This window comes from Grammomys surdaster, unplaced genomic scaffold (assembly GCF_004785775.1).
Source record: "Grammomys surdaster isolate TR1022 unplaced genomic scaffold, NIH_TR_1.0 344, whole genome shotgun sequence".
NCBI lineage: Eukaryota > Metazoa > Chordata > Mammalia > Rodentia > Muridae > Grammomys > Grammomys surdaster.
In genome coordinates, this window is record NW_021604763.1 from 1,486,326 (window position 1) to 1,504,044 (window position 17,719).

General features: G+C 40.2%; 1 protein-coding gene and 1 pseudogene across 1 annotated transcript in view; one reads left to right on the forward strand and one right to left on the reverse strand.

The window, feature by feature from the left end:
* Positions 1-17,719, forward strand: part of LOC114630792 (protein unc-13 homolog B-like) — an 83,261-nt gene that overhangs the window by 26,553 nt on the left and 38,989 nt on the right. The window lies entirely within an intron of this gene.
* Positions 2,715-2,805, reverse strand: LOC114630813 (annotated as a pseudogene).

The window sequence follows — 17,719 nt, forward strand, 5'->3', positions numbered from 1 at the left end:
TGTAGTACCATGCTGGTGTTCCCCGTTACCTGTATAGTGCCATGCTGATGTTCCCCATTACCTGTATAGTGCCATGCTGGTGTTCCCCGTTACCTGTATAGTGCCATGTTGGTGTTCTCCAGCTGTCCTTTCAAGACATTGGCATGGCCTGCTAGGATTTTTCTCCCTTCCCAATGCTCTATCTGCCCACCTCTCTCCTTTCTCCTTCCCATATCTCCTTCCCTCTCTTTCCTTTTTTTTCCTGACAGGATTTTTGATAGATTTCATTAACAGTGTTCTGGATTAAGATTTGGGAGGTAAATGCCAAAGGTTTTTCTGCCATCTTGGATTTAATTACAAATGTGTATATTTGTAGTTGGCAGTCTGTTTAGTCTCTATGCCACCAGCTGGATGCCTCATAAAAGAAATGTCCTATTCTATAATTTCCCTAAATATTTTTGGTCATGCTTTGGTTTTGATTTTCCTGAGTGTGGTGTGTGTGTGTGTGTGTATACACACAAGTGCTCCTGGCACATGTGCATGAGCCAGAGGGCATGTTTGGTGATCAGTGGACAACTAGTGGGAATTGATTTTTTTCTTCCACTTTATGGGTTACAGGGATTAAACGTGGGTTTTCAGGCTTGGTGGCAGCAAACATCTTTACCTGCTAAAACATCTTTCTTGCCCCTGTTTACTCATTTTGCAATTAAAAAAAATTTTTTTTTTGTGATCTATGTATGTGCACGGGCATGCAGGCCCCTGTGTGTGCCTTTGTGGATGCTAGAGGTTGACATCAGATGTTTTTCTCAGATCCTCTCCATCTTACTTTTAAAGACAGAATCTCTCACTGAACTTGGAGCCCACTTATTTCTAAGACGTTACTGAACTAGGATCAAAACCTCTGCCTGTTTGAATAAGGGTCCATGTTATTTCCAGTGAACCAAACAATATTGGCAGAAATTGTATAAGATATCTATCATTTGTGCAAAACATGCTTTTCTTAGCTAGAACTCAAGAAAGTTGGTAGGTTTATTAGTAGTCGTCTCAACAGCTTCTGTCCCTTTTTTTTTTTATTTCAAAAATACTTTATTAAAATGTTTGTATATGTAGTACAAAATTTTTCACTACTGCAAGGACTGTAGTAAGAGGTCTTTCCTTCATATTGTACCTCCTTGCCCCAGGCAATCATCAATGCAGTTGTTCAGGACTTTTTACACTTGTCTAAATATATGTGCATGCATTGTTTCCCCCCATCTTTTGATGGGTTTAGAATACTATTTACAGTAATGGAATGTCCACAGCCATCTTATACTTAATACTAGACTGACTACTAGTTGATTAGTGTCATAGCTTCAGCTGTCAGCTTGACACAGACCTTAACTTACTTGGGAAGAGGGACCCTCCATTGAAGAATTGCTTTTATCATATTATCCCATGAGTACATTGTCTATGGGGCATTTTCTTGATTGTTAATTGACATTGGAGGGACTAGTCCATTGCTGGTAATACCATACGTAGACCTGGGCTATATAAGAATAGCAGCCATTCACTGCCCTCCTCTGGATCTAACTATCAGGAAAACCTTTTTGGAATGTATTAACAGATCACTAGCTTCCACAAACCCAAAAGTTAAAATGTGATCAAGCACCATCTGAAACTTACACAGGGACTTCCCTGCTTTGCTATGATCCACCCTTTCCTCTATGTTCTTTTGGTCATGATAGTTTGTCATAGCAACAGTAAAGCAAACCAGAACAATTAGTGTCCCCCAATTCTTAGCTTATTTTAAAGAACTTATTGAAGCCCTAGGAAATAGATTGTTTATTTCTAGTTGCTTTTCATAATTGAGATCTGTTTCTGGACTTCTGGCCCTGAATACAGTGGAATGCTTCCCCTGTCTTTCTAGAGTAACTCTGACATATTACTAGTTGAAAAGTTTTGGAAATTTATGTCCCAAGAATGTGCCAGTTTCTTCACTAGCTTGGTGGTCACTTTGCTTGGAATCTTTCCCCCATACCTCAAACTTAACTAATCCCTGTCTTTTTTTTTTCTTTAACTTTCTGCTGGTTGTCTCTGAATTCTATACTATGAACCCCAGTCCCACCCATCTCCCTCTACTCCCCGCACCCACCCTCCACCCTTGCAACCACACCCCCAAAAGAGAAAAAAAATCATGCTGTGGAAGCTGCAGTGTGCCACAGTACCTCCCAGTGAGCTCCAAAGCACACTCCTTGGTTCATACCTCTCCACCTGCAAATGCCCAGTGCTGTGACTTACTGGTCTAGTACAAGGTTTAGCTTCTGCCTCTCCATGGATACTAGAACCTCACAGAGACTCCTTCCAAATATCCTGATGCTGTCCCGTGTCATGGAGAACCCATAGCCCTAGTTTTGCAGGACCAGGCCTCTTACGCACTCTGGCAGCTCATCAGTGGGGTAGATGCTGAGGTGGGCCAACTTGAAGCGCTGGATCTGGGCCTGAGGGGTATCCAAGGGCCATCCAGCCTACCCTTCTGCTTTCATGGGGCCAGCTCACTCATGCCCTCCTGCCAGAGCCAGCTCTAACTTGTTGCCCAGGTGAGGTACAGGGCCTGCCTTCCTGAGTGCTGCGGTGAGCAGAGACATGATCTAACTCTCTAACTCTCATGATCCTGGAGTCAGCTTCCCTGCCTGCCATAGACGGTGAGGGATGAAGGAGGGGAGGAGTTACCCAACAGTGGTCATCTCGGGCTCACTTTTTTCAGGGAATGTTTCATTCAGATGTTCATTGTTCAGAACACTGACCATAGACATAACCTCTCTCCTCTCTGCAACCTACTGAAGCAGATGTGGCCTTCTTTTTAAAAATTTAATATTTGTACATATTTAGTCTGTTCTCTCTCTCTCTCTCTCTCTCTCTCTCTCTCTCTCTCTCTCTCTCTCTCTCTCTCTGTGTGTGTGTGTGTGTGTGTTTGTGTGTGTGTGTGTGTGTGTGTGTATTTCAGGAAACAGCATGCTGGAGACTGTTCTCCTCACTACATACTGAATTTCTGTCATTAGACTAGGTGGCAAGTAGCTTTACTATCTCATTAGCCTGAGTTGTGGTTTTCAAAAACACATTTATTTATTTATTTTTAAATTTTTATTGGATGTTTTATTTACATTTCCTATGTTGTCCCCTTACCTCAAAAACACATTTTAAAAATATAACATCTTTACTATAAACTCTTTAAATTATCCAGAAATATATAATAGAGAGGAAAGAATTATCTGTAAATATCCACTCTACTCTCAGATGGCAACTCTTCATGGTTTGGTATGTATTCTCCCAACTTGTTCCGTTTCACTCTTCCTTTCCCTTGTCTTTCTGCTGGGAATATAACAGTGCTTTGCACGTATCATGTAAGCATTCTATCACTGTTCTAAAGAAAAGAGTACAAGTAAGATGTAGGTTACCCCAGTTAGCATTCCAACATGGATATAATTTCATAAAGTTTTAAAATTTTATTTACTTAGGTTTTGTGTGTGCCAGGTTGCACATTTGGAGACCAGAGGACAGCTTGTGGGAGTCATTCTCTCCTTCTGATATGTGGGTCTTGGCCAGGTATTCAGGTTTAACAAGTGCCTATACCAACCTATCTCTTTAGCCATCATAAAGTTTTTGTACTTGCAGAACAAAAGCAAGTTATAAATCATTTCAAGTACATTGGTGGAAACAGGAGGGGGATGGGTCATGCTAAAGTGGGGAAGTCTCTGTATTGGTTTCAGATGGTGACATTTTAGCTTTGAGTTTGTGGAAGCCAGTGGTCTGTTAATGTATTCCAAAAAGGAATTAGCCTGAGAGTCCTGAGTATGTTAGAGGTAGGAGTGAATGGCTACTCAGGGACCTGTCCTAGTTTCATTCTGTTGCTGTGATAAAACATTAACTGAAAGTCACTTGGGGAAGAAAAAGGTTTGTCTTACCTTACACTTCTAGGTCACAGTCTATCATTGAAGGGAGGAAGGACAGGAGCTCAGTGCTGAACCAGTAAAGGAATGCTGCTTGCTGACTTACTGACTTGGGCCTTGCCAGCTTTCTTATATATGCCTTATGATTGGTTGTATATGCTTGGCCCAGGGAGTGGCCCTATTAGGAGGTGTGCCCTTGTTGGAGTAGGTATGTCCTTGTTGGAGTAGGTGTGTCACTGTGGGCATTCGTGGGCTTAAGACCCTCACCCTAGCTGCCTGGAAGCCAGTCTTCCACTAGCAGCTTTCAGATGAAGATGTAGAACTCTCAGCTTCTCCTGCACCATGCCTGCCTGAATGCTGCCATGTCCCCGCCTTGATGATATTGGAGTGAATCTCTGAACCTGTAAGGCAGCCCCAATTAATTGTTGTCTTTTATAAGACTTGCCCTGGTCATGGTGTCTGTTCATAGCAGTAAAACCCTAACTAAGATATGCCAGAACTTCCTGCCTAGGGGTGGTACCACCCATAGTAGGCTGGTCCCTCCTATATCAATCTGATGTCCCACAGACATGACATGCCTCAGGCCAATCTGAAGGCAGTTCTTCCACTGAAGTTCTCTCTTCTCAGGTATCTCTAGGTTGTGTCCAGTTGACTGTAAGAATTAACTAGAATGGGCCCAAGCCCAGGATGAACTGACTGTCACTTTGTAGTCTTACACAACATCAAGTTGGGATCACTTATAGAATCTTTAATACAAGTACCCCCATCCTGAACTTCTACTAACATCAGCATTGTACTGTAAACATTTACTAAAAAACAAAATATCTTATTTTTAAAAAACATTCTCTTGTTCTTATTTCCTGAGTGACAGGATATTTGCCTCTGAGTAAAGATAAGGGAAGTCTTTGGTTTTCTAGTCTTATTGTCTGATATTTTAGGAACTTTAGGTGCAGAAATGATACTTGATGATTTGCTTCTAAAGGACTTCACCCCATCTGGGTTTTAGGAAAAGACTAGTTGAGCCGGGCGGTGGTGGCGCACGCCTTTAATCCCAGCACTTGGGAGGCAGAGGCAGGTGGATTTCTGAGTTTGAGGCCAGCCTGGTCTACAGAGTGAGTTCCGGGACAGCCAGGGCTACACAGAGAAACCCTGTCTCGAAAAACCAAAAAAAAAAAAAAAAAAAAAAAAGGAAAAGACTAGTTGGCTTTTCTGAGGAAACAGGGGAGTGGGAGGGAGCACAATTTGAGTTCTTGTTGAAAGGTGGTTTGGAGAGGCGACCCAGCAGTTAAGAATACTGGCTGCTCTTCCAGAGGACCCAGGTGGATTCCCAGGACCCACACAGCAGCTCATAGCCATCTATAACTCAAGTCCTAAAGGATCCAGTGCCTTCTGGCTTCTGTTGGTACCAGGCACACACATACATGTAGGCAAAACACTCATATACATAAAACTAAATTTCAAAAGGTGACTTAGAGTAGAAATGTGTTTTCTCCAGAAATTGTAGATTCCTAGGATGTTTCCATAATTAGGACTGGTAAACTCCTATCTGGGCAACTGAGCCATGGGGCTAACAGTATATAGAGCTTAGTAAGGTAATTTATAAGTGTTGGACTTCTTATGCTTTGTCTTAGTAGAAATGACGACTTTTTCACATATGCTTGACAACATAGCACCTGTCACATTTTCCCTTAATTCTCTTGGGAAGCCTTGAGTTCACAGACCAATATTACAAAGAAGAAACCCAAAGCCCATGAGTTCAAAGGATCTTCTCTCAAATCTTTTGGTTTTCTCCTCCTTGAAGGCTTCTAGTGAGTACCTGTTTGTGGGAGGCAAGAAGGAATTCATGAGAGGATGCTGATGGCATCAAAAGATGAGTGTGCTAATAGATGCTCGAGTCAGAAGAGGATAGTCACAGCTGCTTGACTGTGCTGTTTATGGTGATCCCAGCAACACATAATACCTGAGTGCAGACAGGACAGCCCTCAGAGGCTGGGGAGCAAACTCTGAGAATGGCATCAAGTTTTTTCTAAACAGTTTTCCAAAGTAGTGGCACAAGCTTGTCATAGTAGCACTTGGGAGGTTAAAGGAATAACCTCAGGTGTTCAAGGACAACCTGGGATACAGGAGGTGAGATTCTGTTTCAAAATAATAGAAAAAAAGTTGAGAGCTTTCTAGAGTGCAGTTTAAAAACAACTCATTCTTTTCCTCCTTCCCACCCTACCCTTTTATGCTTTGTGTTTTGTTTTGTTTGCAGCATTGAGGATGGACCCTAGGGCTTTGCACATGCTGACCAAATACTTTCCCACTGAGTTACACCCCCAGCTTAGAATTTTTTTTTTAATTAGAGAGGATTTTATGAAACTCAGACATGCCTTTAATTCACTGTGTAGTCAAAGATGAACTGGAATTTCTGATCCTTGTGCTTCTGTTTCCCAGTGCTGGGATTATAGGAATGAACCGTCATGCCTGGCTAGAAGTGACTTGAAAGTGGAATATCTTTTAATTAACTTTTTGACAGTTTCATACATGTAAACAGTGTATCTTGGTCATATGTACCTCTAGCTCCCTTTCCTCACTCTCCCAGGAAACATCAACTCCTGTCTTCCGCTCCTTCCAGGAACTCCCAATTCCTTCCTCCCACTTCTCCCCAGGAACCTCTCACATACCCTCCTGCCCCTTCACAGCCTCTCCTTTAAAATATAATAATCCACTAAGTTTGGTGATCTTGAGTAAGTGATCACAGCTGTGTGAGTTCTGTGTACAGTGGGCTGTATCACATCCCAAAGAAAGCTTTACAGCACTCTTGCTCATTCTCTGGTTCTTACATTCTTTCAGCCACTCTTCTGAGCTGTTCCCTGAGCCTGGTGGTGGTAGGGATATTGATATCCCAGTTAGGGCTGAGCACTTGATAGACACTTATTCTCAGGACTTTAGACAGGTATTGCGTTACAGCATTAACTGCTGACCACTGAAAAGAGAAGTTTCTCTAGTATTATATAGTTAAAAGGGTAAGTGTTCAGAAGGCAGTTTGACAATATATTTTTTAGCAAAAATATAGGTTCCTCCCTAGGAAAGTGGGACATTCCAAGCCTTGGGCTTTTGACTAGGTTTACAGTACTAAGCCTCAATTAGTTCTGGTAGAAGAGGCCTCAAATCCAATCCAAAGAAGTTGGTTACTGTCTCCATTATCTTTGTGCCACTATCATGCTAGCAGTTACATCTTGCCTGGCAGGTTGGTACTGTAGCTTTCAGGAGTGGTTGGAGGCATACCTTCTATGTATTTCTTTCCTGGCAGCCTGCTCAGCACCTCTTGGACCATGAAAGATAGTCAATCGGAAGGAAGTTTTCAGGTCAGCTGCACCTTGATTTCACATTGTCCTTCAAGTGCTGTTTGTTTTCCACAATAGGGTCTTACCAACTAGTTCTAGTGGGTAACCTGAGGAATCACACTAGCTTGTGTTGTTCTCTCTGGGGCCTTCCTCACCAGTAACTTGTAGGGGAGGTGTTCCATGCCTAGTCCTGAGGTTTTCATTTAATAATTCATATCTTCTGGGGGAATTACTGTTCACACTTGTAGGATATCTTTGTTCAAACTCCTATTTTTCAGATTATATTTTTAATTAGCTTACGAAGTCTGGGTTTTTTATATAGCTTTTGTTCTGATTAACCTCAACCCTCATTTCTTTCCCCTTACTCCAATCCCTGGTTAAGCCTTTATGCCACTGTTCTTCCCTATGCCTTCATATAATACATGCAGAAATGCTGTTCGAAAGAACTAATTGAAACAACATGTTGATTGAATGGAAAGATTTTTCCTAGTAGGGTAACATGAAAAGTATGAGAAAGAGTCAAACTATTTTAAGACAACTGACTGGGAGGGGTGAGTGGGATAGCTGTGTGCCAGCTGTGATGGAAACTAGGGCCTCGGTTGGATGGACTAAGAGAGTCATGGGTGCTCTAGTTTGACAGAGTCACCCTTTTGGGAGACTATTTATCCATTTACTTAAGATATATGGTATCAGGCTTGGAGTGTAGCTCACTTGATAGACACCTTGCCTAGCACATACAAAGCCCTTGGTTTGACTCCCCAGCAGCTGCGTAAAATGGTGTAGGTGCCTACTTGAAGTAGGAGAATCAGTAGTTCAAGGTTGTCCTCAGATTCATAGAGAAGCTACTTTGAGACCTCATCTAGAATAGACCTCCTCCCCTCCCCCAAACTTACTTAATACCCATTTCAGTGTTACCTTATCTCCTTTTAAATCTGTTGTAGGATTGGAAGTTTCTGCCTTTTAAAGTTTTGTTGGCTAGGTTATGATGGTTGAGATGGAGGACCTGTGTCTGTGAGTGCTGGAAGCAGAAGAGTGAGCCTGTGTCTCTATGATTTATCTGCCTTGGACCACACATCATCCCAGGGAATAGAATTAGATAGGCAACTAGTATGAAGCATGCAGATTCTTTAACTCATCAGTTTCTCCCTCATTTAAAAAAAATATAATTTTGTCTTTTCACAATCGCATGCATGTACATTATATATTTTGGCTCCCTTTCCCCAGCCTCTCCTTTTTCCTTCCTACCTCTACCAGCCATGCCTCCTCCAATCTCTCCCCCATTTACTAGTTTAGGCTGGTTTAGTGTCCCTCCAGGTTTCATTATAGCTGTTTGTGTGATGAGTTTGGGACTAAGCACCACAACTTGGTGGGCTCTCCTCCGGTGTATGCACCTGGACCCTGTGCGTCTCCTGCCATTTTGTACTTTTTTTTAATTGGATATTTTATTTACATTTCAGATGTTATCCCCATTCCCCATTCCACCCCCACCAGAAACCCCCTATCACGTCCCACCTCTCCTGCCATTTTGTACTTTTACCTGGGCCTCCTGTTTTGAATCTTTGATGAAGGCATCCTGGTCATCCTGGTGTTGTGTAGGTGCCGGATTCTTGCTTTCTAAGCACTCTGTGTCCTCCTGTTTATTTTCTTTTCAGCTCTGGCTAGCCTGTCACTTGACATGTGGACCTGGTTGACTTTGAACCCAAAGAGATCAACTCAAATCTGTCTCCAAGTGCTAGGATTAAAGGCACCCACCATCATGCCTAGCCTCATAGAATGTTTTCTTCTAAGTATTTTTTGATATTTAACATATTTTTCAATTAAGAAACAATTATATAATTTCCCCCTTCCCCTTCTTTCTTTAACACCCTTCCATGTACCTACTCCCCACTCCTTCTCAATTTGTGGCTTCTTTTTCTTTGATTGTTCTTGAATACATACATGTATAAACATAGCCCTCTGAGTCTGTTAGTGTTGCTTTTATGTATATGATTTCAGGGCTGACCACTTGGAATTGAGTAACAAATTAGGGGACTCATCTCTGGGGAAGACCAATTATGTCTCTCTCAGCAGCCCTAGTACCTGTAGTTCTTTGTCTGGAAGTAGGGTCTCCTGTGAGATAGTATGTCTATTGGTAGTGTTAATGCTCACATCCTGTTTAGACAGCCATATTGTTGAGGTCCCTGTCATTTTTAGGAGATATATTCTCATAGTAGACTTGCTGAGCTTTTGGCTCTTAAACAATCTTTCATCAACTCTTCTGCAGTGATCCTTGAACCTTAGGAATTGTGTTGTAAATGTATTCATTGGGTGTGGCCACATCACAATCCGTTGTTCTCAGCTTTGTGGACTGGTTGTGGATTTCTGTGATGGCCTCTGTCTGCTGCAAAGAGAAGCTTCTTTGATTAGGGGTGAGAACTACACTGATCTGTGAGTACAAGGATCCACAGTTAGAGCACAGTTAGGAATTTTGCTGGTTTAGTAAACTAGAGTGGTAGAAGGCACTCCTTCAGGATCCATGGCTTCACTAGCTCTGGGAAGTTGGGCAGGTTTCAACAGAAATAGCCTATACTGTTTTGGGAGTCTCTTGGACTACCAACCACTGGAAAGGGTAATGGGAAGGAAAGTTATTAGCCACTCAGTATCTTCTTCTCTCTCCAGTCCAGGATTAGGACTCCCAGAAATAGAAGGTGTAGTAGTTATGGGCTCTTTAGAATGCACGTGCAACATTATTTTAGTGGCAGTGCAGTGCAGTCTGTCCAGAGACTTCTGTCAGTAAGAGTGGGTGATAAGTTTCACACTGTACATATGGTAGCAGTGGAAGCAGTTAATATTGATGCTGATTATAGGTACTGGCAAACAAAGAAAGGGGAGAAACTGTAGCAATATGGTTTGGCTGATAAAAATAATGTTAATTGTAGTCTTCTGACTCATTTATTTATTTCTAGCCTGTCCTCTTCCAGAAAGAAATTTGAGGTAGATAATTGCAGTCATTACATTAACTTGTTATGTTCTATTACAATGCCATGCAGTTATGCTTGTTAAAAATGTCAGTTGAATGTATCAGTTGGACTTGATGACAATAGGTCAGTGTCTTTTCCTGGACTCAGTATGTATTGTAGATACAGTAAGCTTAATTATTCCCATAAATGTTATCTGATGGCTTTATAGATTTTTTTTGGTATAGAGTGATGAAGTGATTTTGATAAAATGCAGTTAACAGAATAATTGTAAATATAAACAATTGGCAGATTTGCTCATTACAGAAGCAGTTATTGGGTATTTCTTCTCCTGCCAAGAAGTATGGAAAAGCATCTTAAGTATAGAGAGGGAGAAACATGCAGGCAGCACCATGTGATGAAATGATGAAGGTAAATTGTTAATATTGAGTGAGGCCAGAGGAAGAAAATTCAGTATAGTTAGATAAAGCTTTCCAAAGAAAATAATGTCTCACTTTAAGTCTGCGGCATACATTATGGTTCACTCTTAGTGTTATATGTTCTGTGTGTTTTGATCTATGTATGATGACGCATATCTATGAATATAGTATTATACATATACTTTACACGTCTCCTTTAGTCAACTTAGTCACCATGTCCTCCTCTCAGAACCTAGTAAAAGTTGAAAAGAATTAAAAGTATAATCATCAGACATGTTGAGATTTTTGCAAGTTGAAATTTCTGAGTGGCTTGAGAGAAATAAGAATGGAAAAGGGTCAGGGAGGAGGTCAGGGATAAACAGAGAGTTTGTAAGTCAAGGCTTTGAATGCAAGGTGTTCATCTTTTATTTTGAAAACAACAAGGAGTTTTCAAGGACTTTGTGCAGAGAAATGAAACAATCAGATGTCTCTAGTGATAGTAACACAAGCAGTTTGCTCCCTTAAAGGATCTTTGTTGTTGTTGTTTTTTGTTTTTGTCTTTTTTGTGTCAGAGTTTCTCTGTGTAGCCCTGGAACTCACTCTGTAGACCAGACTGGCCTCAAACTCAGATCTGCCTGCTTCTGTCTCCACAGTGCTAAAATTAAAGATGCGTGCTACCAAGCTGGCTAGAAAAAAAAATCTTTTTTATCTAGAGCATTGCACAAATATGTAGACAATGTCACAAAACAAATGTTTGGTTTAATGAATTAGTATAAGGTAGAAAACAAGTGAATTTTTGTCAACTATCCCAAAGAATTCACTAATGCCCCCCTCCGCCCCCCATCACAATCTTAGCCCTGTCTGTCATAATGGTCACTACCATTGTGGCTTTTATGATGACTTCTTTTCTTTGTGATTACCCAAGTGTGCATGTCTAAACCTTTAGCATTTACTTCAGTCTATTTGTTATTTTTTCTGGTTTATTATATAATTGTTAAAAAATATTGTTGAAGCAGAGCTTTGCTGTTTAGCCTAGACTTAGCTTAGAGTTTAGATCCCCCTGCCACGGTCTTCTGAGTGCTGGGGTTACAGGTGTGTGCTATCATTCTCAGCTGTTTATAATTCTTTTTCAGTCTATAAGTTTTTCTTTTCACCTTTTAATTTTTTTTGTTGAAGTTTGCTTGTTGAGGCTATTAGGCTATTTAATGACATGATTTGGTTTGACATAGAAAGTTTTCTACATTCTAGATTTTGCTCATTATGTTCCTATATACTCTGTTGTCCTTTGAGTTTCTTTTATTTGATTGTCTTAGTTAGGATTTCATTACTCTGAAGAGGCACCATGACCAAGATAAAAGATAACTTTTATGTTGTTAAAAAACAAAACATTTAATTGGGGTTGGCTTAACAGTTTCAGAGGTTCAGTCCATTGTCATCCATCATCATCATGGAAGCATGACAGTGTCCAGGCAGACATGGGACTGTAAGAGCCAAGAGTTCTACATCTTGATCTGAAAGTAGCCTGGAGGATGTGCCTTTCTGCAGGCAGCCGAGAGGAGGGTCTCTTCTGCACTGGGTGGAAGCTGAGCATTGAGACCTCAAAGCCCTCGTACACAGTGACACACTTCTTCCAACAAGGACACTTCACGGGCCAAGCATTCAAACACACAGGTCTAGGGGGCTAAATCACTTAAACCACCATATAGTTGGACTTACAAGGTTGATCATATTTAAGTGTTATATTCTACAGTTGAACTATATTACAATTTTAAAGCTCTATACCTATTGGTAGACATTGGGCTTTTTCCTATATTTTTGTTGCACAGTGTAATAATGAGATATGTAATGCAAATATATTTTTGTTAGAATATGCAAATAGGCCTTTCTTCTAATATATATATATTCTTTGTTATGTGCAAGTATGTATAGAGATTGACATCACATGTTTTTCTCAATTGCTCAACACCTTTTTTTTGGTATAAATATTTAACATAGATATTTTTGATAAAATATTTAATATACATACTTAATATTTTAAATATCATTTTTATTAGTTCTTTGGGGATTTTATACAATGTACTTGGCTCATATTCACCCTCCTTCTCCCAGTTCTTCCCAGATCTACACCCTCTTCCCATCCCACTGAACTTTTTGTTCTTTTTCTTTTTCATCTTCTTTTTTTTTTTTTTTTTTTTTTTTGGCTTTTCGAGACAGGGTTTCTCTGTATAGCACTGGCTGTCCTGGAACTCACTTTGTAGACCAGGCTGGCCTCGAACTCAGAAATCTGCCTGCCTCTGCCTCCCAAGTGCTGGGATTAAAGGTATATGCCACCACCCAGCCCATCTTATTTTTTAAGACAAAATTTCTCATTCACCTTGGAGCTCACTAATTTGACTAGATATTTGGCTGGAACGATCCAGGGTCCTCCTATTTTTGATCTCCCTCTTTCTAGTGCTCACATTACAGGCATAACCCATTGACCTAGCCTTTAAAAAAAAAACAAAAATCTTTTTTTTTGTTGTGTCTGATATGTGCATGTTTGTATGTGAGAGTACAGGCTTGTTTAAGTCACAGGACACAAGTAGAGGTCAGATGGGTACCTTGGGTGTTGGTCCTTGCCTTCCATCGTGTTTTGAGAAAGAATTTGTTATGTTACTAGTGCATATGCCAGACTTGCTGGCCTGTGTATTACCTAGAATTCTTTCTCTGTCTCCCATCTCATTGTAGGAATGCAGGGGAGTGTACATTGCAGATGTATTTGCAGTAGAGCCCCTGACTTTACATTGGTTCTGATGACCCATATACATGGCCCTCACATTTGTGTGGCAAGTACTTTACACTAAGCTATCACCCCAGCCTCCAGCTTTTAACAAACTGTGAGTTCTGGGGGATCAAATTTAGGTCCTTAAGCTTGAATCACAAGTACATTGTCAATTGAGCCGTCAACCCAGCCCTCTTATTCTGTATTCTTATACCTTTATTTTATTGCCCATACTTAGCATATATGATTATTAAAATTTGTTTTCTTCTCTAAGTCATAATTTTCATGAGTGGGGAAATGTTTGTGTGTGGAGAGCAGCCATGCTCCGTAACTATTCACTGAATAAGTGCATTGTTATACATAGGCTTACATTTTGTTAGGTACTGTCAGTTACATTTGGAAAATTTAAAATATATTTGTCTCTGTTGTTTTGTCATACCTAGCCATTCATCCCCACTGGCTCCTCTACCTGACTGAACCCCTTCCTCTCAATTCTTTCCATTTGTCTATGCTTGTTTTGTATTACTGTGTTTTTATCTTTTGGTTTTTAGGCTTGAATTTAGGCCCTAAAGGTGCTAGACAGGCTTTACTACTGAGCCACGCTTCAGTTTCTTGTATCCATTTTTAAGTGTTTGAGACAGTGTCTCCCTCTGTAGGTCTTCCTGTCTCTGCCTTCCCAGTGCCAGGTTGCAGGTGTGAGTGACCATGCCTTGTTTATGCACATTTTGAGGCACATGCATTCTAGGTTCTGTTCTAGGTGCCTGAGATGTATCAGGGATCAAACAAACACAAACTTCCTCAGTCATAGTATAGACTGCGACCACAGTGATTAACAAAGTCATACAGCATGTAGATAGCAGGCTAGTAAAAGAGTAGATCATCGTTGGTAATGTTAGAATTAGGGATGAATGGTGCCATTAAGTAACATGAGCAGGTGACGTTTGAACAAAGACTTTAAAGAAGTCAGAGAATTAGCATTGTTCCCGAGGGAAAACCTAAGTCAGGAAGCAGCTAGTTGAAGGTTCATATTGACAGCACAGGGTAGTAGAAGGAGCTCTGCTAAGCTCTGGGTATGTTCATTCTGGATTTGTGTGTTGATTATATGGGTATGCTCACTGTTTTCTCCAATGGTACAAGTCGTCATCATGGGCTTTTCTGTGTCTTATCTTTCAGTAGAACTTTTATATTTAAATTAAGAAATTGTCTTAGTTTCCTTTCTCTTGCTATAGTAAAGACTACAACCAAAATCAGCTTGGGAAAATAAAGATTTATTTTAACTTACATTTGTAGTTCACTGAAGGAAATTTAGGGCAGAAACTCAAGGCAGAAACATAGAGGCAGGACCTGTAGCAGAAGTTCTGGAAAAACTGTACTGTTCAGTCTGCTTTGTTTTATCCCACCAGGACCACTTGCCCAGGGTTAGCACTGTCCTCAGTGAATGGGGACCTCCTACATCAACCACTAACCAAGAAAAAGTCCTACAGACTTGCTTATAGACCATCTGATGGAGGCATTTACTTGAAGTTCCTCTTTCTAGATAACTCTAGTTTGGTTTAAGTTGTTAAAAAGAAATCACAATAGAAATAGATATTGGACATTTCATAATGCCTTAGTACTAACTCAGTTTTTCATGAGAATTTTCTTTGGATTTATGATGAATAAATTAGTTTCTATTAAAATCATTATTGCCTTCATGTAATATACCCTGCTTTTTAAATATATTTAATGCTAGAATCGATGTGCTTGAATTTCATTTTAAGTTCTTCATATCTGCTGGGCAGTGGTGGCGCATGCCTTTAATCCCAGCACTTGGGAGGCAGAGACAGGCAGATTTCTGAGTTCGAGGACAGCCTGGTCTACAGAGTGAGTTCCAGAACAGCCCGGGCTATACAGAGAAACCCTGTCTCGAAAAACAAACAAACACACAAAAAAGTTCTTCATGTCTATATTCATAAATAATGTTGGTCAATACTTTGTTTTTCTTTTTTTTTAGTTACTCTTTTATGCTTGGTTTGAAGCACTTTTAAATTATAGGTTCTTTTCTATCATTTTTCCATATTGTTTCTTCCACAGAAAGAAGTTCTGTGGTACTTGTGATACTGTCTGGTAAAAGGGAAAGGAATAATTTTTACTGCTTGATTTTATGTCCTTTCTGAGCCATATGGTAATTACTACAATTTGATAATTGATAGGTGAATCCTGTCATTGCATGGGCAGATGGCTTTCACTTAAGAGTCTGGGTCTTAAATATTCTGGCATTGCAGAGTCACAGAAAAAAGCATCTAGCACTAGGCTGTTAATTGATGATGTAACAGTTGCCTGGGGATGTTTTGTTAGGTAACTATCGACCTTATTTTTTAATGTGACTATTTCTGATTTGTACATTGCCACTAGAAACAAGGTAAGAAACACAGGGCCAGTGAAATGACTCAGTCTATGAAGGCATATGCCTCCAAGCCTGCCAACTTGAGTTCCAACCCTGGGATCCACATGGTAAAAAGAGAGAACTGAGCCCTGTAAGTTGTTCTCTGACCTCCACACGGACACCGTACTGAAAGTGTGCCCACACACATGCACATGCATCCAAAATTAATAAATTGAAATGTGATAAAAAACTTTGTTTTTAAGAACTTTAAACTTTAAGAAAAAATATTCAGAATTAGAGGAATGTATGTTGATGCATCCCAGTCAGTCACCCTGAGATAAAGGGAGGTCAGAGACAACTTGTGAGAGTGGGCTCAAACTCTGGTCTCATCGTTGATGGCAAGCTTCTTTATTTACCTCAGCTGCTGACCCATGTGTTGGCTCAACAGCTGGACATTTTTAAACCTATTGCGTAATCACAGTGAAGGAGTCTTCACCTCAGTAGCATAGTGTAGGTATAGGCCCATTCCACCTTTAGCACAGGAACACTATGCTTTGATGTGAGAGACTCTGGAGTCTTTTTTCATGGATGAAATTCTGTTGCTTATTTTCTCAAATGTAATTAAAAATTATTGGCATAAAGTCATCAGTGTTCATTAAAGAAAGGTACACAGCAACAACAACATTCCTAAGCCTTTCCCAGCCTCTTGACTCACAATCTTTGAAAGCAGGATCTAGGAATCTATTTTTATCTTTAGAGCCATGCAGTGGTGGTATACACCCTTAATCCCAGCACTCAGGAGGCAGAGCAGGCAGAATTCTGAGTTCAAGGCCAAAGTTCAAGGTTCTGGTCTACAGAATGAGTTTCAGGACAGCCAGGACTACACAGAAATCCTGTCTCAGAAAAAAAAATACATTTATTTTTAATTTTGTGTTTGCATGTGTGTCTGTGTGAGGGCTTATACATGTGTGAATGCAGTTGCTTATGGAGTCCAGAATAGGGTGTCAGATACCTTGTTGCCAGAATTACAGGCAGTTGTAAACTGCCCCATGTTTGTACTGGAAGCTGATCTCAGGACCTCTACAAAAACAATATATGCTCTTAGTTGCTGAGCCATCTCTCCAGCCCCCAAATCTGTATTTTAAACAAGAACCTTGACTAATTTTCATTAAAACAAATGTTCTTAAGTTTAAGAAGAATCTACTTTATTCATTTGTTCTTCAGCATAGAATTTCTATGCCTAACATGGGAGAAGCCCAAAGGCAGAGACTGTAAGTCTTAGCTCTGAGTTATGCTTGGTTATGCATGCCCATAATCCCAGCACTTGGGAGACTGAGTCAGGACAATTAGGGGTTTAAGATCACCTTCTAGTACACAGTGAGTTTGAAGCCAGTCTGGATTACCCAAGACTCTAGCTCAAAACATACAAGCAAACATACAGACTTTAGTCTGATGTTTTAGGAGTTTGCAGCCTGTAGAGTGTAGATAGGATAGATCAAATGAAGGCCAACAATGAAATAATAAGATTCTAAGACAAGCACCACGAAAACAAGTATACTGAGAATTTATATATGAAAGATGAACTTGTTTTAATAATGTAGTTTGATTAATTTAAGGTCATACAGCTTAGTTGAGCACTTTCCTGGTGGGGCACATGCATGATGCCCCAAATGCAGGGCAAAAGCTTAACTTGTTGCTAGATTGTTTTGTCAAAAGCTACAATAATGAATATTCCTATTAAAAGGTACAAGAAAGCTCAGCAGTACCTGATCCCTTCCTGTGTCCCCATGTCACTGTCAGTAAGGTCAGTGTCTTTAATTTGTGTTAGATAATAATGATGTCATACTGTGGAAAAAACACAATTTGATTAGTTTAGTTTTGACTTCTAGTGACACACCACAATGAATACGAAAACTTCTCATCTGTTTCTTCATGCTCTCACCATCTCCTGACAACATTACCGGCTTCCTGTCACTGTAGATTTGAGATTTTATATTTTTTGTT